This window comes from Gorilla gorilla, chromosome 11 (assembly GCF_029281585.2).
Source record: "Gorilla gorilla gorilla isolate KB3781 chromosome 11, NHGRI_mGorGor1-v2.1_pri, whole genome shotgun sequence".
NCBI lineage: Eukaryota > Metazoa > Chordata > Mammalia > Primates > Hominidae > Gorilla > Gorilla gorilla.
The window spans coordinates 144,631,823-144,649,956 of record NC_073235.2 but is presented as its reverse complement, the minus strand read 5'-3'; the positions used below and the strand labels follow the sequence as shown (position 1 = coordinate 144,649,956).

The 18,134-nt window shown below is 39.9% G+C and overlaps 1 long non-coding RNA gene across 3 annotated transcripts in view; it reads right to left on the bottom strand.

Annotated features, from left to right (window-relative positions):
* The window catches only part of LOC129532018 (uncharacterized), a 61,381-nt gene that overhangs the window by 33,999 nt on the left and 9,248 nt on the right, over nt 1-18,134 (bottom strand). For all 3 annotated transcript variants that reach the window (XR_010129740.1, XR_010129739.1, XR_008677600.1), the window contains exon 3: nt 1,396-1,499. This is a non-coding gene — a long non-coding RNA (uncharacterized lncRNA). The remainder of the gene's footprint in view (nt 1-1,395; nt 1,500-18,134) is intronic.

Sequence of the window (18,134 nt, the reverse complement as noted above, 5' to 3'; positions counted from 1 at the left end):
TCAAAATGAAGATTTTAAAGGAATTTAAATAATTGGACATATTAACAAAATTATCTGACTTACTATATTGACAAGAAATGCTTTTACTTGGTTGAATGCAAACAGAATTGCTTTGTTTCTTTAATCAGTTTAAGATATGAACAATGATTTCAGACAGTACCAAGTCCTAGTAACTTAGAAGAAAATTAGTATTATTAATGACTGAAGCCATATGAAGACATAAATGATTATAAAATGCAATTACATTACTACATTCCTATGTACCCTGATAAAAAGTTCTATTCTTCTGTTGCTGTGTATAGTACTCCATAGAAACAAATTTTTCAGATAAATCTTAAAAGTTTCAAGAATCACACTAACTGTATTCTCCATGTGACCCTATCTTCTTCATAAAGTAGTCCCCCCATATTCACAGTTTCATCTTCTACAGTTTCAATTACCCACAGTCAGCTTTGGTTTGAAAACATTAAGTGGAAAATTCCAGAAATAAACCATTCATAAGTTTTAAATTGTGTGCCATTCTGAGTGGTGTCATGAAATCTCACACCGTCCTGCTCTGTCCTGCCTGGGATGCAAATCCTCCCTTTGTCAAGCGAGTCCTACACTACCCGCCCCTTGGTCACTCAGTAGCCGTCTTGGTTATCAGATCACCTGTTGAGATATCACAGTGCTTGTGTTTAAAGAACCCTTATTGCACTTCATAATAGCCCCAAAATTCAAGAGCAGTGATGGTGGCCATCTTGCTATAACTGTTTCATTTTATTATTATTCTCGTTAATCTCTTACTGCACCTAATTTATAAATTACACTTTATTATAAGTGTGTATATACAGAAAAAAAAACATAGTATCCATAAGGTTTGGTAGTATCCACAGTTTCAGGCATCCACTGGAGGTCTATCCCCTGAGGTAAGGGAGCCTACTATACATTAACATGTGTCTTGGTAACTCACAGATATGCTGCATGATAGAACTCTATGCCCTCTCACAGATAGGTCCCACCTCCAGCCTTCCCCTGCTGCCATCTAACATTCTAAACTCCAGCTCTGAATGTCTGTCTCCTGCTGTGAATCTTCAGTGACTTCGAAACTCAAGTCAGGACACCTCTCAGTTTGGCCTCACTGCTCAAGATTGAGCTGAATTCATGACCATAATCCAAGCATTCAGATTCATGGGCTGTTTTGTGGGTTTTGCTATCTCTTATTTTGTTTTTGCACATCTTACCCACTGAAACGTTGGGCTGCAAAAAGTTTGATCACTAAATATGTAGGCAATGCTGGATACTGGGCTGTTATTTACATAGTTGTATCACCTTTTATTTCATAAGATAGCATTGTCAGAGTAATTTAGTATTTCAACATAACAAGTAAAATAAAATTAATGAGAATGATCTTACTTTGAGTATTTGTGTCATTTCTAAAATGGTCCTTTTTCCTTTTTTTGGATGCATATTCATGCTCTTCATTATTGAATATTTCTCCATCTTCGCTATTTAAGATACTGAAATAAAGACATATTCTATTAAAATATTTTTTCAGGGAGATCTTCATTTGGCTTTTCTTTTGTAAAAGGATACAAATACTTCAAAGTGACAGACTGTGGGCTTGAAATCACAGGGGTAATGTCTAATACATTTTTGTTTCATTTTGAGAAATAAGATGTATCCTGGTTCTTTGAGAATATTGTACCAGAAAGTGCTGAACATGTTTTAGAATCTCTGAAGGGTCTTGATATGCTTATCCAAGGTAGTTTCAAACATCAAAATGGCTTATTAAAACAGAGATTTTTTAAAAAACAACTATTAAAACTCCAGAAAAAAGATGGTAAGAACATGATGATACCCAATACTGACCAATGACTTGATGTATCCCTTACTCCATGCTGAGTAACCACTCAACATTTCTGTTTACTCCCTATATGTTTAAGGGTTTAACTGAAGTTAATTATTACTGCACTGAACATGTTTTTATTAAGCACCAATCACATAAACTGTTAACACATTTAACTGGAACCAGGTGAAGTGACATGTATATTTTTACTATTTAAATACATTTAATTAAAAGCTGTTCTTTGTGAAACAAGAAAATCAAAAGGCAATAACTAAACAATGGGAACACCTTTTACTTTTTAAAAAAATGTCTTCCTTACAGAATAAAAAAACCTGTAAATAGTAATCCACATCCTCAAAACTAAAGATGTGTAAAATTTTTATTTTCCACACACTGATAACAGATTTTCAGTGTAAAGTGAGGAAGGAAGCTCTGTGGAGACAAGCTGGTTGGTGGAGGCATGCGAGAGTGGTGCTCAAATCCAAGGAACTAAAATTGCTTATTTGCTGGTCATCGTTCTTTGACAAGAAAATTGTATACAAGCCCCTTTCCACTCACCAGTATTCACTTTTAGTAAAAAACAGCTGACTTTGCCAAATGAGTCACTTTCTCACTGTCAGAACAGACTTAAACAGCAGTGCCAACAGATGTAAATCATCAAGACAAGCAAAGCACATTTGAAAAACATACAAACAACTGAACTTTTTGTGGCGGACATTATAACAGCAATTTATGGAAATGTGTTGATGTTTGTATTTTATATTTAGTCTTACACCAGTTTGTTATCATTGATTGAAATACTGAATGTAGAAGCTTTAGAATCTAAAAGGGCTTTTCTAATGAAAATTACAAACATATCAAAGGAAAAGCACAAATACAATGTTCTCCAGAAATAGTGTCGCAGAAGTAAAGACAGAATATGGAAGGAGACAGGACTGCTGACTAATCTCACACGTACAGGGAGAAGGACACTCCATGCAGCTTAGCTCCAACATGTGAGCGTGGGACAGAAAAGCAAGGTGAACCTAAAGACATCCCATGGACACACTGAGCTGCAACCAACTCTGCCCATAGGTGGTGGGGCCAGGTTCAGATGCTTGCAGTAACCGCATCCTCCTGTGAATCTGGGCCTACATGGCTGTGGCTCCCTGGGGGCTACCCACACTGTGGATTCCACAGGTGGAGGTGACCTTCTTGGGCACTGCTGGGACACTTCCTGGGCCTGCCTGGGCAGTGGTAGGGCTCAGAGAACTTCAGCGTTAGGGCCTTGGGGAGTCTATGTCAGACTTGAGGACCAAGCCTGGGCTCACAAATGACAACTAGGCTACTATTTTTACAAAGTATTTTAAATGGGGAAAAAGCCATTATTTTTTGGTTGTGGGTTTTACACTGTCAGGTAAATAAAAATGTACAAGTACAGAAGAAAGACGAATGCTTCTGAAATTTAAATTCGACACATTAAAATGTTAATAAAGGAGTATTTAATTTATAAATCTTTCTATTCTGCATGTATCAACTACATTTCATAGCAATCAACTACATGTCATAGCAAACATGTTCTCTTTTTATAACCTTCAAGACAAACATCACCTACTCTGACTTAAAAACAAGGGAACCTGCCCAACAACTTGATTAAAAAATGTCAAACAACTTCAACAGACACTTCTCCAAAGAAGAGACACAGCAGCCAACAAGCCCATGAAAAGATGCTCCAAATCACGAATTGTTAGGTAAATGCAAATTAACACTACAATGAGATACTACCTCACGCTCGTTATGAGGCTACTGGCAAATTAAAAAAAAGAAAGAAAGTTTAACAAGTGTTGACATGGATGTGGGGAAAATGGATCCTTCGTGCAATGTTGGTGGAAATGGAGGATGGTATAGCTACTATAGGAAACAGTATGGAGGTTCTTCAAAAAATTAAACACAGAATTACCATATGATCCAGCAATTCCACTTCTGGGTATATATTCAAAAGAACTGAAAGCAGAGAATGAAAGATACTTGTATACCCACGTTCATAGCAGTATTACTTGCAACAGATAAACATGGAAGCAACCCACATGTCCATCAGTAGATGAATAGATAAACAAAATGTGGTGTACACTATACACAATATGGAATATTATTCAGTCTGAAAAAGGAAATGCTGACACATGCTACAATAAGGCTGAAACTTGAGGACGTTACGCTGAGATAAGACAGTCACAAAAGGACACATACTGTCTGATTTGACTTATATGAGGTACTCAGAAAAGTCAAATCATACAGACAGAAAATAGAAAGCCAGTTACCAGGTCTGGGGGTGCTGGAGAATGAAAAGTTAGCGTTTAATGGGGACAGAGTTTCAGTGTGGGAAGATGTAAAAGTTCTAGAGATGTATGGTGGTAATGGTTGCACAATAATGTGAATGTACTTAACACCACTGAACGGTACATTTAAAAATGGTTAGGATGGCAATTTTATGTTATGTGTATTTTGCTGCAATTAAAGATAAACAGTGTGCAAGAGAGGAGAGGAAGTAGCAGCTTGTCTTGTTCATGCTGTCTGAGGTGCATGTCGGAGGGATGGGGTGGGGGCGGGAAGTGTTAAAAACAAAGAATAGAACGTTATACAACACAAGCGGAAAATACAGGGCACAAACGCACTTGTATGAAACACAGAGTTTCCATAAACTTAAAACATGTCTGAATGATGGAGCTAACAGCCCTTAACTCCCCACACCCAGGCTGCACCACAGCATACGTCACCCCCTTCCTAGCAAATGTGCCCAAAAGGCAATGACATTCCAAGTTTCCTCTGACAAGCCCAAGGACAGGGCATGAGTTTTCCAAGTTCCTTTCCATTCAAGAAAAGGAACAGAAGAGAATAGAGAAGAATCAACAAAACAACTCCAAATAGAAGTAAACGAGAGCCAAGAACGGAACTATTTCTCATAATTAAACCCCAATTTCTATAAATTACAATCCTCATTCTAGTGATGACCTATAATAAGATTTGCATTTTCCTCTGATGGTATTTTCCTTAAGAGATGGATAACAAGGTCTTAATCTTCATCTCCCAGACCACTCTAGGGTTCTAAGCACAGGCTTTACAGAAATGTGCTGTTATGGGCCATCATCTTCAAATCATTTCCACACAAGTCTAGGAAAATAAGACAGGCTAGGATAAGCCTCCGGTTTTTAAAATTGCTAATCAAGGGCATCAGTTCTTAACTATATTGCTGTAAGATATGTCACAAAACTTTTGTTACCAGTAAGAAAAATGACCAACATTTGTGAATGATTTAATTTTTAATAATTATTAAAGTACTACACTACCCATAATAAAAAATAATACATACTCATAAACTCAACTTCCCTGAGTTGCCAGTAGGAAGCAACCCTGCCGAGCCCTTGATTTTGGATTTCTGGCCTCCAGAATTGTGAGGACATACATTTCTGTGGTTTTAAGCCACTGAGTTTGTGGTTATGGAATCCCAGAAAATGAATAAAATTATCTATCTTTTCAAGTTACTTCAGTTTGATATTGATTATGAAAGGTACATATATGCTATCAAACAGAAGAGACTTTAGGGAGAAAAAATCTCGCATAAATGCAACAAGTTGCCATGACTCTAAGTGCCAAGGTAATATAACATGCAAACTGTGATAATTTCACCAAAACCAAAACAAAGTGGAACAAATCCTCAAACACAGTTGTTGATAATTCCCACCCTGGCCTCCTCTGACATTTCCTTTGGATCAATTTGGCTGCGCCTCTTCTGTCAAGCACGAGCTGGACGACATTTTGGTCAGCTCCTCCCCAGAAGGGAGCTACAATCTCTGCTCTAACAATCCCCAATTGTTGTCTTAAGTTAGACTGTGTTCATCAATGGCTACCTACTAAACTTAGCTTTTTATCTGTACATTTTCCAATCAGGTCATATTATTTTCTCCTGGTAGGCAAATGTTTACATTTATTCATTTTCCTGATATAAAGCTACTTCGTATCAGTGTGTTATTGTCTCTAATTATAAGAAGATAATCCAGAAGAGAAAGTCCAGTCAATTTTATATAAGTTAAAAAAAAAGATGTGAAACCTATTTTTAGAATTAACATTTCCTTCCTAAATATCTAACACGACACACTTACGGACTCTTAACACACCCTTCTTACATGAAGGGAGCAGCAGAGCAGAGGGCGACAAAAGCACCAAGGCCAGGTGGAGCCACAGCCAATGTGGGCCCATCTCACTCCGCAGGGAGAAGCAACTGCACTGTGCACAGAGTGCAATCTGGCAGAAGGGAAACGCCGTCTTAAAGAGCTTCAGATGCAGCAACCTTGAAGAAGGGCTGTGCCAGAAAGTCCACCAGATGAGGCCGCAAACCTATCAAAGGGCATCAGACACTCTGTGCACAGGGTACACAAAACAATGCCTCCCACATTCTGTGACTTCCTGCGTGTGCCACTTGGACCACCACACTCCCTACCTGCACCATCTTACCTGGACAGACTAAATCTCAGCCACCTCATGACTAGGATATTAACATGGCTTCCAGTTCTATAAATTCCTCCCCCTTAAGAATGCATGTCTGTAAAATCAGAAATGATGAAAACTGGACTTGTGAGTGGCTTTGTAGTAGGGATTACAGGTCCAGAATAGAATAGGTTCAGTAACATATTTAAGATATTTAAGGGAAAAAATATAAGCCAAAGATTTAACATCTAAATAGTGACTATCAAGGGTAAAAGTCACACATATTTTTTATGAGTACATACAAACACAGGAAGTACGGTGACCAGGAACTGAGGGATGACCCACTAAAGAATAAGCTCTGGAAACCAAAATGACTAGAGGCAGATGCAAAGGTGAGCTGCAGGGTGGTCTGTATTTATCTGTGGAGCTGCTGGCACATAGACGGTGATAAAAGTGCAGCATGCCATGGTTACCAGCTTGGACAATGCAGACAAAGAACAACCACCAGAGAAGTGGTAGGGGCGGGCAGAAGATGTGCAGGGGCCAACTGGGACTAGGGTGTCCATCAGCTAACTGCAGTATCAGGTACTACGGGGAGCCAACCAAAGAAACTAAGTGTTTGCTATAAAGGCATTAGGATAAAAGTGGGGAAAAAAAAGGGAGGAAGAAAGCCCTCTTAAATACCAAAAGGGTAAAAGCAAATAAAATAGAACAAGGTGGTTCCCTGTTATCTGTGATGTAAAACATGGACTTGGCTCACCTATTAAATGGAAAACAGTCTTGGATTGGCTCACAAAGCAAAATCAAACACCATACTGCATATAAGATATACAGCTATAAAAGGCTGGGAAAATATATAGAGAATTTATAGGACTCAGAAAAAAAGTAACTGTCGCAGGAAACTTTATAGCATTAAATACCTATATCAATACAAATTTAAATAATAAAAATAAATTATTTAAACATATAACTGAAAAAGCCAGAAAAAGAATAAGTGAACCAAAAGAAAGGGGTGAATTATTACAAATAAAAGCAGATATTATTAAGTAGAAAAAGAATAGAACTAAGAAGTAAATCCAAAAGCTGGCTCTCAAGAGAAAATAATCAACCAAAACAAACCACTAGGTATCTGATTAGAAAAAAAAAAAATAAGAAAGTTACAAGTGCTAACAGAAGAAAATTTAAACATTGTAAAAGATAAGGAAAAGAAAGGGATAGAGAGAAAAACATGTAGATTAAAAGAGACTTTAAAAACATATCAAATTTTAAGAATAAAACAACACTAAACTATAGTGTCTAGAGATATACACTTGGTGATAAAACTATAAAGATTAGGGAAATGATTACCATAAGAGTTTGGGAAGTGGTTATTTTTGGGGAGAGGAAGTAGGTTATAATAGAAATGGGACATGTGGTGGGCGCTTCTGGGATGACTGATAAAGTTCTATTCCTTGACCTGGGTGTGGTTACAAGGATGTTTCCTTTATAAAAATGAAGAAAAACATTAAAAAATCATTACAGGCAACTTTATAAAACTCTTTGCAGTAAGTTAGAAGTAGATGAAACATTTTTTAAAAATACTAAATTTAATGCTATTCCAATACAAAATCAAGTTTTTTTCTTAGAGCTAAACAAGTTAATTATAAAATGCATTTAAGAACAAGAAGAAACTATCCTAAAATTCATATGGAATGAAAAGAGAGCCCAAATAGCCAAAGCAATCCTAAGCAAAAAGAACAAAGCCAGAGGCATCACACTACTCAACTTCAAACTATACTATACAGCCCCAGTAACCAAAACAGATTCTGTACTGGTACAAAAACAGACTCATAGACCAATGAACAGAACAGAAAACTCAGAAATAAAGCCACACACCTACAACCATCCAATCTTTGACAAGGCCAGCAAAAGCAGCAGTGGAAAAAGACCATCCTATTCAATATATGGTGTTGGAATAACTGGCTAGCCACATACAGAAGACTGAAGCCAGACCCCTACATTTCACCATATACAAAAATTAACTCAAAATATATTAAAGATTTCAATGTAAGACCTCAAACTGTAAGATCCTGGAAGATAACCTAGGAAATACTCTTCTTGACGTTGGCCTTGGCAAAGAATTTTTGGCTAAGTTCCCAAAAGCAATTGCAACAAAAACAAAAATTGGCAAGTAGAATTTAACTAAATGAAAGAGCTTCTGCACAGCAAGAGAAACTATTGACAGAGAATACAGACAACCTATGGAATGAGAGAAACTATTTGCAAACTATGCATCTGACAAAGGCCTAATATCCAGAATCTACAGGGAACTTATGCAAAAAAAAAACGACCTCATTAAAAAATGGACAAAGGAGTGAGCGGAAATTGCGCCACTGCACTCCAGCCTGAGCGTCAGAGTGAGACTCCATCTCAAAAAAAAAAAAAAAAAAAAAATGGGCAAAGGACATAACAGGCACTTCTCAAAGAAGATATATAAGTGGCCAACAAACACGAAAAAGGCTCAGTACCACACAGCATTAGAGAAATGCATCAAAACCACAATGAGACACCATCTGACACTAGTCAGAATGGCCATTACTAAAAAGTCAAAGACAACAGATGCTGGCAAGGCTGAGGAGAAAACAGAATGCTTATACACTGTTGACAGGAATGTAAATCAGTCCAGCCATTGTGGGAAGTGGTCTACAGATTTCTCAAAGAACTTGAAATAGAACTACCATTCTATCCAGCAACCCCATTACTGGGTATACATCCAAAAGAAAATAAATCTTTCTACCAAAAAGACACAGGCACTCACATGTTCATTGCTGCGCTATTAACAATAGTAAAGACACAGAATCAACCCAGGTGCCCATCAATGGTAGACTGGATAAAGAAAATGTGGCACCTATACATCATGAAATACTACACAGCCATAAAAAAGGAATAAAATCACACCCTTTGCAGCAACATGGATGGAGCTTGACTTAATTCTAAGCAAATTAATGCAGGAACAGAAAACCAAATACCACATGTTCTCACTTACAAATGGGAGCTAAACATTGAGCACACATGGACACAAACATGGGAACAACAGACACTGGGGACTACTAGAAGGTAGAGGGAGTGGGGGTGGGTTAAAAACAACTACCTATTGGGTACTATGCTAACTAGGTGACAGGATCTGTACTCCAAACCCCAGCCTCATGCAATATTTTCATGTAACAAATCTGTACATGGACCTTCTGTATCTAAAATAAAAGGAGAAGAAGAACCAGTAAGCACAAATAACCAGACAACTCTGAGTAAGAACCACAGTGGTGAAGACTCTAGCCCCAGCTGACATAAAAACACAGTATTAAGCCTCTCTATTTACATCAGTGTGATGAGGGAAGTCCATGAAGACAGACAGAAAACCCTGTAGCCCCAATTGCCCATGGAAATTTAATATCGGAAAAAGAGATATCTCAACACAGCAGGGAAGGGGCTTTTCAGTTAGTAGTGCTGCTGCAGTAACTGGACAGCTACTGCACAAAGACACAAACAGATTTGTTCCTCACGTCATGCTCCAAGATAAATTCCAAATGGAGCATAAGTTCTCTTCTCTCTCCTGAGGCATAATTCATATACAGCAGAATAGACTTTTAAGTACAGTTCAGGGAGTCCTGACCTGTGTACCTCCTGTAACACATACCCAATCAAGACACCATAGAAAGCTCCATATAGCTATTAAGTCAATCACCAGGGAGGCTCACCACTCTGCCTCTCCTTGGGAGCTAAGAGGTAAGCCACCATCGCGAGTCCTGTGCTGACGCAGGCCCCAGACATGACTGACAGCACAGTCAGACTACGTGATGTCTCTGGCTTGCCTATTAATTTTCTTAATGATGACTTAAGAAGACTTTTAAAGATGATTTTAGACTTGCACAAGAGTTTCAGAGGCAGGACACACGGTGTCCCCAAGTTTCCACCCACCTTCATGCAGCCATAGAACAAGGATCAACACCAGAAGAGGAACTCTGGCATGGTACTCCCAGCTCAACCACAGGCTTTGTTGTTTTGCCAGGCCACCCACCAGAGCCCGTCTGCTGCTGGGCCCAGTCCAGGATCCACACTGTACTTAGCTGACACACTTCCATGGCCCCCCATGCCAGAAGAGTTTGTAGTCTCCTCTCATCACCTTAAAGAGTACTGGTCAATTATTTTGTAGAATGTCCTTCAAATTGGGTTTGTCTGCTGTTTTCTCCTGATTCAGCTTAGGGAAAACCACCACAGATGATGTGCCATTCACACAGCACCACATCACAGGTACCTGCTGCCAATATGATGCCACCTTTGAGTTCTTGGTTGGGGCTGTGTCTGCCAGGTTTCTCCACTGTAAAGTATTGTTCCCTTTGTAATGAATAGCTATTTGGGGGGAGACTTGGCAGATATTCTATTTCTCCTAATTCTTTCACCTGTTAGATTTCACCTTGCTGCATCTGTCAAGGGACTGTGCTTATAACAATTATCATGGTGATTTTCTATTTCCCTTATTCCTTCTACATTTATTAACTGGAATTTTACAAGGAAGAACTGCATTCATTTATGTATTGATATCAGCCTAAATGGATGGCTATTTCTTTTCTTTTTTAGGTTGTAATCCATTACTACTGTTGTCTATCCTGTGGCTCGAACTGCTCCAGCTTTGGCCAATGCAGCACTTTTTGACGGACATCTACCCTTCTGATATCTGACAGGCTCCCATCACTCACCTTTCATTTGCCCTACCCCAGCCCTGGAACCAACCCCTTCCCTGAGGAGCCCTTAGGATCCACCATCTCAGGCTGGCTCTGGTCACTGATGCAGGTGTCACTGCTCTAAGGCCCTCTGTCGACAGACTTAGAAAACAGATGTGTTACACTAACTCACACATGCATAGACCCACATTTCTCTCTCTCTGAAAAAACCAACGGCCCTAGTTCATGCTGACACCTCCAACCCTGATCCAGAACCACAGGATAACTCTAGCACCATCCTTCCTTATTTGTAACTTCTTCCTAGAATACGTACAGTTTTGAGATTGCTAACCCATGCCCCTATGAGAAACAAGTGCACTAACCAGATGTTTTATCTTTAGCCTTACAGCATCCTGTCAAAACACTGTTTTCCAAAGTTACTGATAGGTCAGCTAATTCCACATCCATTTCACTATGGTTATGGCAGCATTCCCTAACCGTTTTGGCACCAAGGACCAATTTCTTAGAAGACAGTTTTTCCACAGACTAGGGCGAGGAGGGGGGATGGTTTCAGGATGAAACTGTGCCACCTCAGATCATCACTCTAACGTCATAGTTAGAGTCTCAAAAGGAGTGAGTGAGCAACCTAGATCATTCACATGCACAGTTCACAACAGGGTTCATGCTCCTATGAGAATCTAATGCTGCTGCTGACCTGACAGGAGGCAGAGCTCAGGCAGTAATGCTTGCCTGCCCTCTGCTCACCTCCTGCTCTGTGGCCCAGGTCCTAACAGGCTACAGACAGGTACCAATCCGTGGCCTAGGGGTTGGGCACCCCTGGATTATGGGATAAGTTTGTAATACCATTTGATTCATCTGTCACAGTTTGTATCACTTGGGCACTCCCCCCAGTAACACACACACAAACATCTTTGTTGATTTTAGTAAAATTTTGTGGTGCACAGTTCCATGGGTTTTGACAGGTGCACAGTCAAATCTAACACAGTCCCATCACTCCCCAAACTGCCTCTCACTCTCTTTGTAATCAACTCCTTTTCCCCAACTCTTAACCCCTGGCAACCACTGATTTGTTCTTCTTCCTTATGGTTGTGCTTTTTCTAGAGCATCCTTTAAATAGAATCATACAGTATGGAGGCCTTTTAGGTTTGGTTTCTTTCACTAAACAAAATGAATTTAAGATTCATCCATATTGTGGGAATTAATAGTTTGTTCCTTTTGACTTTTGAGTGGTATTCTGCTGTAGAGATGTTACCACAATTTGTTTATTCATTCACCAGTTGAAGGATATCTGATTTTGAGTGTTGGCAATTACTGAATAAAACTCTATTAACAGTCACATGCAGGTTTTGTGTGAGCATGAATTTTCACTTACCTTGGGTAAACACCTAGGAGTGAGACTGCCAGGTCCTAAGGCAGTGTAACACAGTAAGAAGCTGACACACTGTTTTCCAGAGTGGCTGTGCCATTCTGCATTCCCAGTAGCAGGGTTGGAGAGCATATTCCTGCCAGCACTTGGCACTGTCCTTGCCAGCACTGGGATGCTTCGTGATTGTTCTTTCATCTTAGCTACTGATGTAGGCCTGTGCTGGTACCTTATGAAGAAGGTGCACAGCCTTCCAAATCACCTAGGCCCACTGTGGCAGTCTCATTCCCCAGAACATACTGTTATATCTCTAGCTGGTCAGCTGCTTGCCCTAAATGGTACTGTGGCCTTAGGCTAGCTGCAGTGTTTACCTTCCGGATTGCCTGCATTTGTTTCCCTAACAATAAATTATGTTGGGCATCACAAGCTTATTTTTCTCTGCTTATTTGCATGGGCTTCTCTGCAATCCATGCAAGTTGTTTGGTGAAGTACAGGTTCACCAAAACTATTCCCCAATTTTTTACTGGGTTGTTTTCTTATTGTTGAGTTTTAAGTGTTCTTTATTATTCTGGATACTAACCCTTTGTCAGATATGTGACTTACAAATGTGTTCTCTGAGAGTAGAATTTTAAAATTTTGATAAAATGCAAATTATAGATTTTTTTCTTTTATGGATTGTGCTTTTGGTATCATATCTAAAAACTCTGCCCAAGATCATGCAGACTTTCCTTTGGGTTTCTTCCATAAGTTCTACAGTTTTACATTCTACATTTAGGTATATGATCCATTTTGAGTTCATTTTTGTATAAAATGTGAGCTGTACAGGTTATTTATTTATTTATTTATTTTTGCATATACACATCTAGTTTTCTAGTCCATTTGTTGACAAGATTACACTTTCTCCATGGAATATATTAAGAGGTGCCTTTACACCACTGTCAAAAATAAACCAACCATATCTGTATGGACTTATCTGGGGTCCTCTGTTCTGTTCCACTGACCTGTGTATCTATCTTTTCACCAATACCACATACCACTCTCTTGATTGTGGTGATTTTACATTTTATAGTAAATCTTGTTCTTTCTTCTTTTTCAGATGGAGTTTTGCTCTTGTTGCCCGGGCTAGAGTGCAATGACAGGATCTCTGCTCACCGCAACCTCCACCTCCCAGGTTCAAGTGATTCTCCTGACTCAGCTTCCTGAGTAGCTGGGATTACAGGCACCTGTCACCATGCCCGGCTAATTTTTTTTTTTTTTTTTTTGTATTTTTAGTAGAGACAGGGTTTCACCATGTTGGCCGGGCTGGTCTTGAACTCCTGACCTCAGGTGATCTGCCTGCCTTGGCCTCCCAAAACGTTGGGATTACAGGCCTGAGCCACCACGCCCAGCCATTGCTCTGCCTTTCTAATGATGACTTTAGGTATAAGCTTTTAATATAAAGTTCATCTTTTTTTTCTTTCACAGCTTGTGGTTTTTGTGTGGTAAGCAATCTGCCTACTTTACATTGTGAAAATATTGTTTTATTCTTAAAACTTTACAGTTTTAGCCTTTTACAGTTCATTCTACAATCCATCTAAAATTAATGCTATGTCCACAGTAAGAGTGAGTAGTAGAGTTTCATTTTTCCTTGCATGTTTATCCAGTTGAAAAAATCTTTCCCCCCCCAATTGAACTATGTTGGTTGAAAAAGCTTTGATTTCTCCTGTTGTTGCACTGTGCATCCTAGTGTTTTGTAAATTAACTATTCTTATCTTCTTAGTTTTTTATAAGTGTAAACAGGGGAAATATAATTTCTTTTAAAAGAGCTCTCTTACTTAATAAAGAAACAGGCTGGGCACGGTGGCTCATGCATGTAATCCCAGCACTTTGGGAGGCTGAGGCGGGTGCATCACCTGAGGTCAGGAGATCAAGACCATTCTGGTCAATATGCCGAAACCCTGTTTCTACTAAAAATACAAAAATTAGCCAGGTGTGGTGGTGGGCACCTGTAGTCCCAGCTACTCAGGAGGCTGAGGCAGGAGAATTGCTTGAACCCAGGAGGCACAGGTTGCAGTGAGCCGAGATCACGCCACTGCACTCCAGCCTGGGTGACAGAGCAAGACTCCATCTCAAAAAAAAAAAAAAAAAAAAAGAACAAATGAACGAACAAAAGAAAGGACAGGAAAGGGAAAAGAAATAAAATGTCTAATGTTTTTTGCCCACCAAACTAGTTAAAGTAATTACAAAGACAAGGCTGCTGTCAACACCTTGTGCACTGTCCCCAAAACGCAGATGGCATGGGAGCAGACAGCACCTTTAGATGAAGACACACATGCAGCCTACACAAGGCACACAGATGCATTTCAGCCACTATTCCCTCATGATGAAACCCTCCCCTTGTGCAGTGTGTAACCTGAACTGACACACGCACACATCTTGGGTGAAGAGTGAAGTAATGGGAATCTGTGTACACTACTATTCAGAGTATAAACTGGTGCAAAATTACAGAAGGTAATGTGGCAATACTACAATTTTAAATATACAATTCTATTAGGAACTTAGATTTCATAAATATTCACACAAGTATGCAAAGAGATATTCACAGATGACCCATGCTATACTACCAGAAATAATGAAAAGTGGGAAATAGCCAAAATGATTGCAGTGGAAGCTTGGACAAAAAAGTTATGGTATACCTAAACAATGAAATGCCATCATTAAAATGAATGAGGAACTCAATGCACACTGACATGGAACAACTTCCAGGAAATACAAGTGGAGGAAAAGGATGAACATGCAATGCATTAGGAGAACATGCTGACACCACCTCACTGGAAAGGGAAAGAGGTGCATGACCTGTGACACTGTGGTTTTGTTCCTAGGCACAGACCCAAGGACCCTGTGCAAGACAATGCGGATTTAGATGTTGTATCAGTTAATGCAACTCTACCTTCTAGCTGCTCAGGCCAAAGTCTTAGTCTCACCCCTCGACCCTCTTACTGCACCATACACATTCCATGTGTCAGTTCCACCTGCAGAATACACCCAGGATTTGAGCCCTTCCTCATCCACCACCTCCTTTCTCTCCAAGCCATGATCATTTCCCATGGGGGTTAACCGAAGCCTCTTAAGAACTGGTCCACTTGCTTCTGTCCTGCGTCTTGGAAGTCTGTTTTTAACACAGTAGCCAGAATAATCCTGTTAAAGCATAGGCCTGAACAAATCACTCCTCTGCTCAAAACCCTGACTCCCCACATCACTCAGAAAAGCCCAAGTCCTTACTATGACAACAGGTACTTCACAGCTGGGACCCAGTCAGGCTGGGATCTTGTCTCCTACCGGCCCCACTTCTGGGCTCCCCTTATCCATGCTGGAACCCTGCTGTCCCTGAATATGCCAGATGATGTACTCCTGCCTTGAGGTCTTTGCACTTTTTCTTTCCCTGCCGGGGAGGCCCCGCCCTCAGACATCCATTCATCCTGCTCTCATTGCCTAAGGTTTGCTTCCACAGATTGCTTCTTAGAGGCCACTCTCTGTAGATCTTCCTCTAACACCACCCATCCTTAGCATTTCTTATCTCCCACATACTATCACAATTACTGCACTGCGGAACTCATCTTGTCCACTGCCTATCTGTTTCACCAGAATGCAAGCTCCATCAGACATGGGTTTTCATGTTTCATTTATTGCTGTATCCTGACACCATAGCACATAGTAAATCCTTAATATATTGTGGACTAAACAGGTGTAACAGTATGTGTAATAATAAGACGAGAGACATCTCTAAGTCTGGCTCCTGGGTAGATTTTATCTACCCAACAAAGGAGTAGAGGTAGGACTCCGGCCCATGCCATTTCCAAGGAAACCCTTTCTGGAGGGGTGGGGAAAGCTGTGTCCTTCCCATCAAGAGCAAAGAAAAGCCACTACCACTTATGTAGGAAAAATCCCTATGACTCTACCCCTGGGGGTAATCAACAGGCAAAGGGCAACACACTTACTGTTCCCTGTGAGATAATTAACAAAAATAAGCCTCTGTTCAGAATATCTCAGGTGTTCTGGACAAAAAATAAAGATTCAGGATAAAGTTAATGAAGATGAAAATTTTAAATCAACTTAAGGTTCTGAGAAAAAGTCTGATGGCTCTGGATTTCCTGGTGACACAAGAGATCCGGTTGTTTTGAAAAGATGGAGAAGGAGTATGTAGGGAGCCGAACATCAGAGGAGAGTGAAGGAGTTTGAAATATTGATAACACAAAGAGGAGTAGAGCAGGCCAACGAAGCAAACACAGTGGGGCTGTGGGCCGCATGGGGGCCCTACAGGCACATAGCAGATGACCAAGAAACATCAGTTTACAGAATGAGTGGAAGAATAAATGAGTGAGCAAGTGAAAAGAGCAAATAAATGAGTGGGTGAACAAGGAGGAGCAAGCAATGGGAGAATAAATTCAGAAGAAAGCAAGTGAGTGAATTGATGATGTCCCCACTGTGTTCTCTGGTGTGAATCTTCTTTCTTATATTTCTTAGCTGCTCATGTGTTGGTTCATTTAGGGTTGGGAATATGCCATTTGAGTGTGTTTTTTAAAAAAAGACTGGGATGGAGTTTAGGGTAACGGCAAGAGTGTTACTGAAACAATGGATCATGGAATATAAGCTGGACAAAAGGAGACATGATAAAAAGAAGGTTGATAGGATAGAAAAAATAAGGCAATGGTTGAGGTGGTAGTCAGGAAATCTGGAAGGTGAGAAGATTATGCTTAAGGACTGGGATGCCCGAATTCATGAGTCTGGACCATGGGAGTGGGTGGCTGAGACACAGAAGAGAAGAGGAGAGGAGAGAAGGAGATCCTAGGAACAAAGAGGACAGTACTAACGCCAGAGGCTGTGAGTCCCACAGGTGGACACTGAAACCACCAGGCAACAGCAGGGACTGGGGTGGAGAAAATGACCACGATTCTTTGCAGACTCTGACATCTGGTGAGCATGACTATGCAGGAGGTGACTGTGCAGAAAAGGATCTGAGCTAGAAAAGGGGAACTTCACCCTTCACGTTCTATGCTTCAGGACTGCATGAATTTTCTGTTGTTTTTCATTTACAAAGAGCACATGTTGCTTTATAATTGACAAAACCCACAAATTTGGGGAAGAGATAATATTAAAGTCAGAGAAAAGAGTTTACAATCCAGAGAAAATCATTAATTTAAGAAGCACTAACAAATACTGCTTGAAACAGTGCTGAGTCCGACACTGAAATTAATTTTCTTTTTCTTTCCAGTCACTAAAGAAAGGGTATCAGGAAGGCCATCTGGATTTTTGCTGAAACCTGTAACAATACTCTAAAGATCCTAAGAGGAAAATGCCAATGTGCTAACAAGGATATTTACTTAAATGGATACAGGATGTCTCCTCTCCAAGGTACAGTGGCTTTCGAGCCCAGTACACACTTCAAGGGCTAGAAGGATCCCCTGAATTCTCTATCCCTCATGGTAACCAGAGACTATGTTCACATTCTCATAAGGGAACCAAAAATGTAGCTTCTTCTATCTTGTTTCCTTGGGGGATGCACAATTTAAAAATGCTTTTTATAGAATTCCATTATCTTGGGATATCCTGGGAACTACTAGAGTTGAAGATAATTTTGGTAGAACCTTAAAATACGATGGCCCCCATTGCTAAGCCCACTGAGAACCAAATTACCAAAGTAAGTGTTAAGACATTCAAATTTGAATAGAAAATATAATGTTTTATGAGGTATAAAAAATAATGCAATAAAAAAGATTTAGAAAAT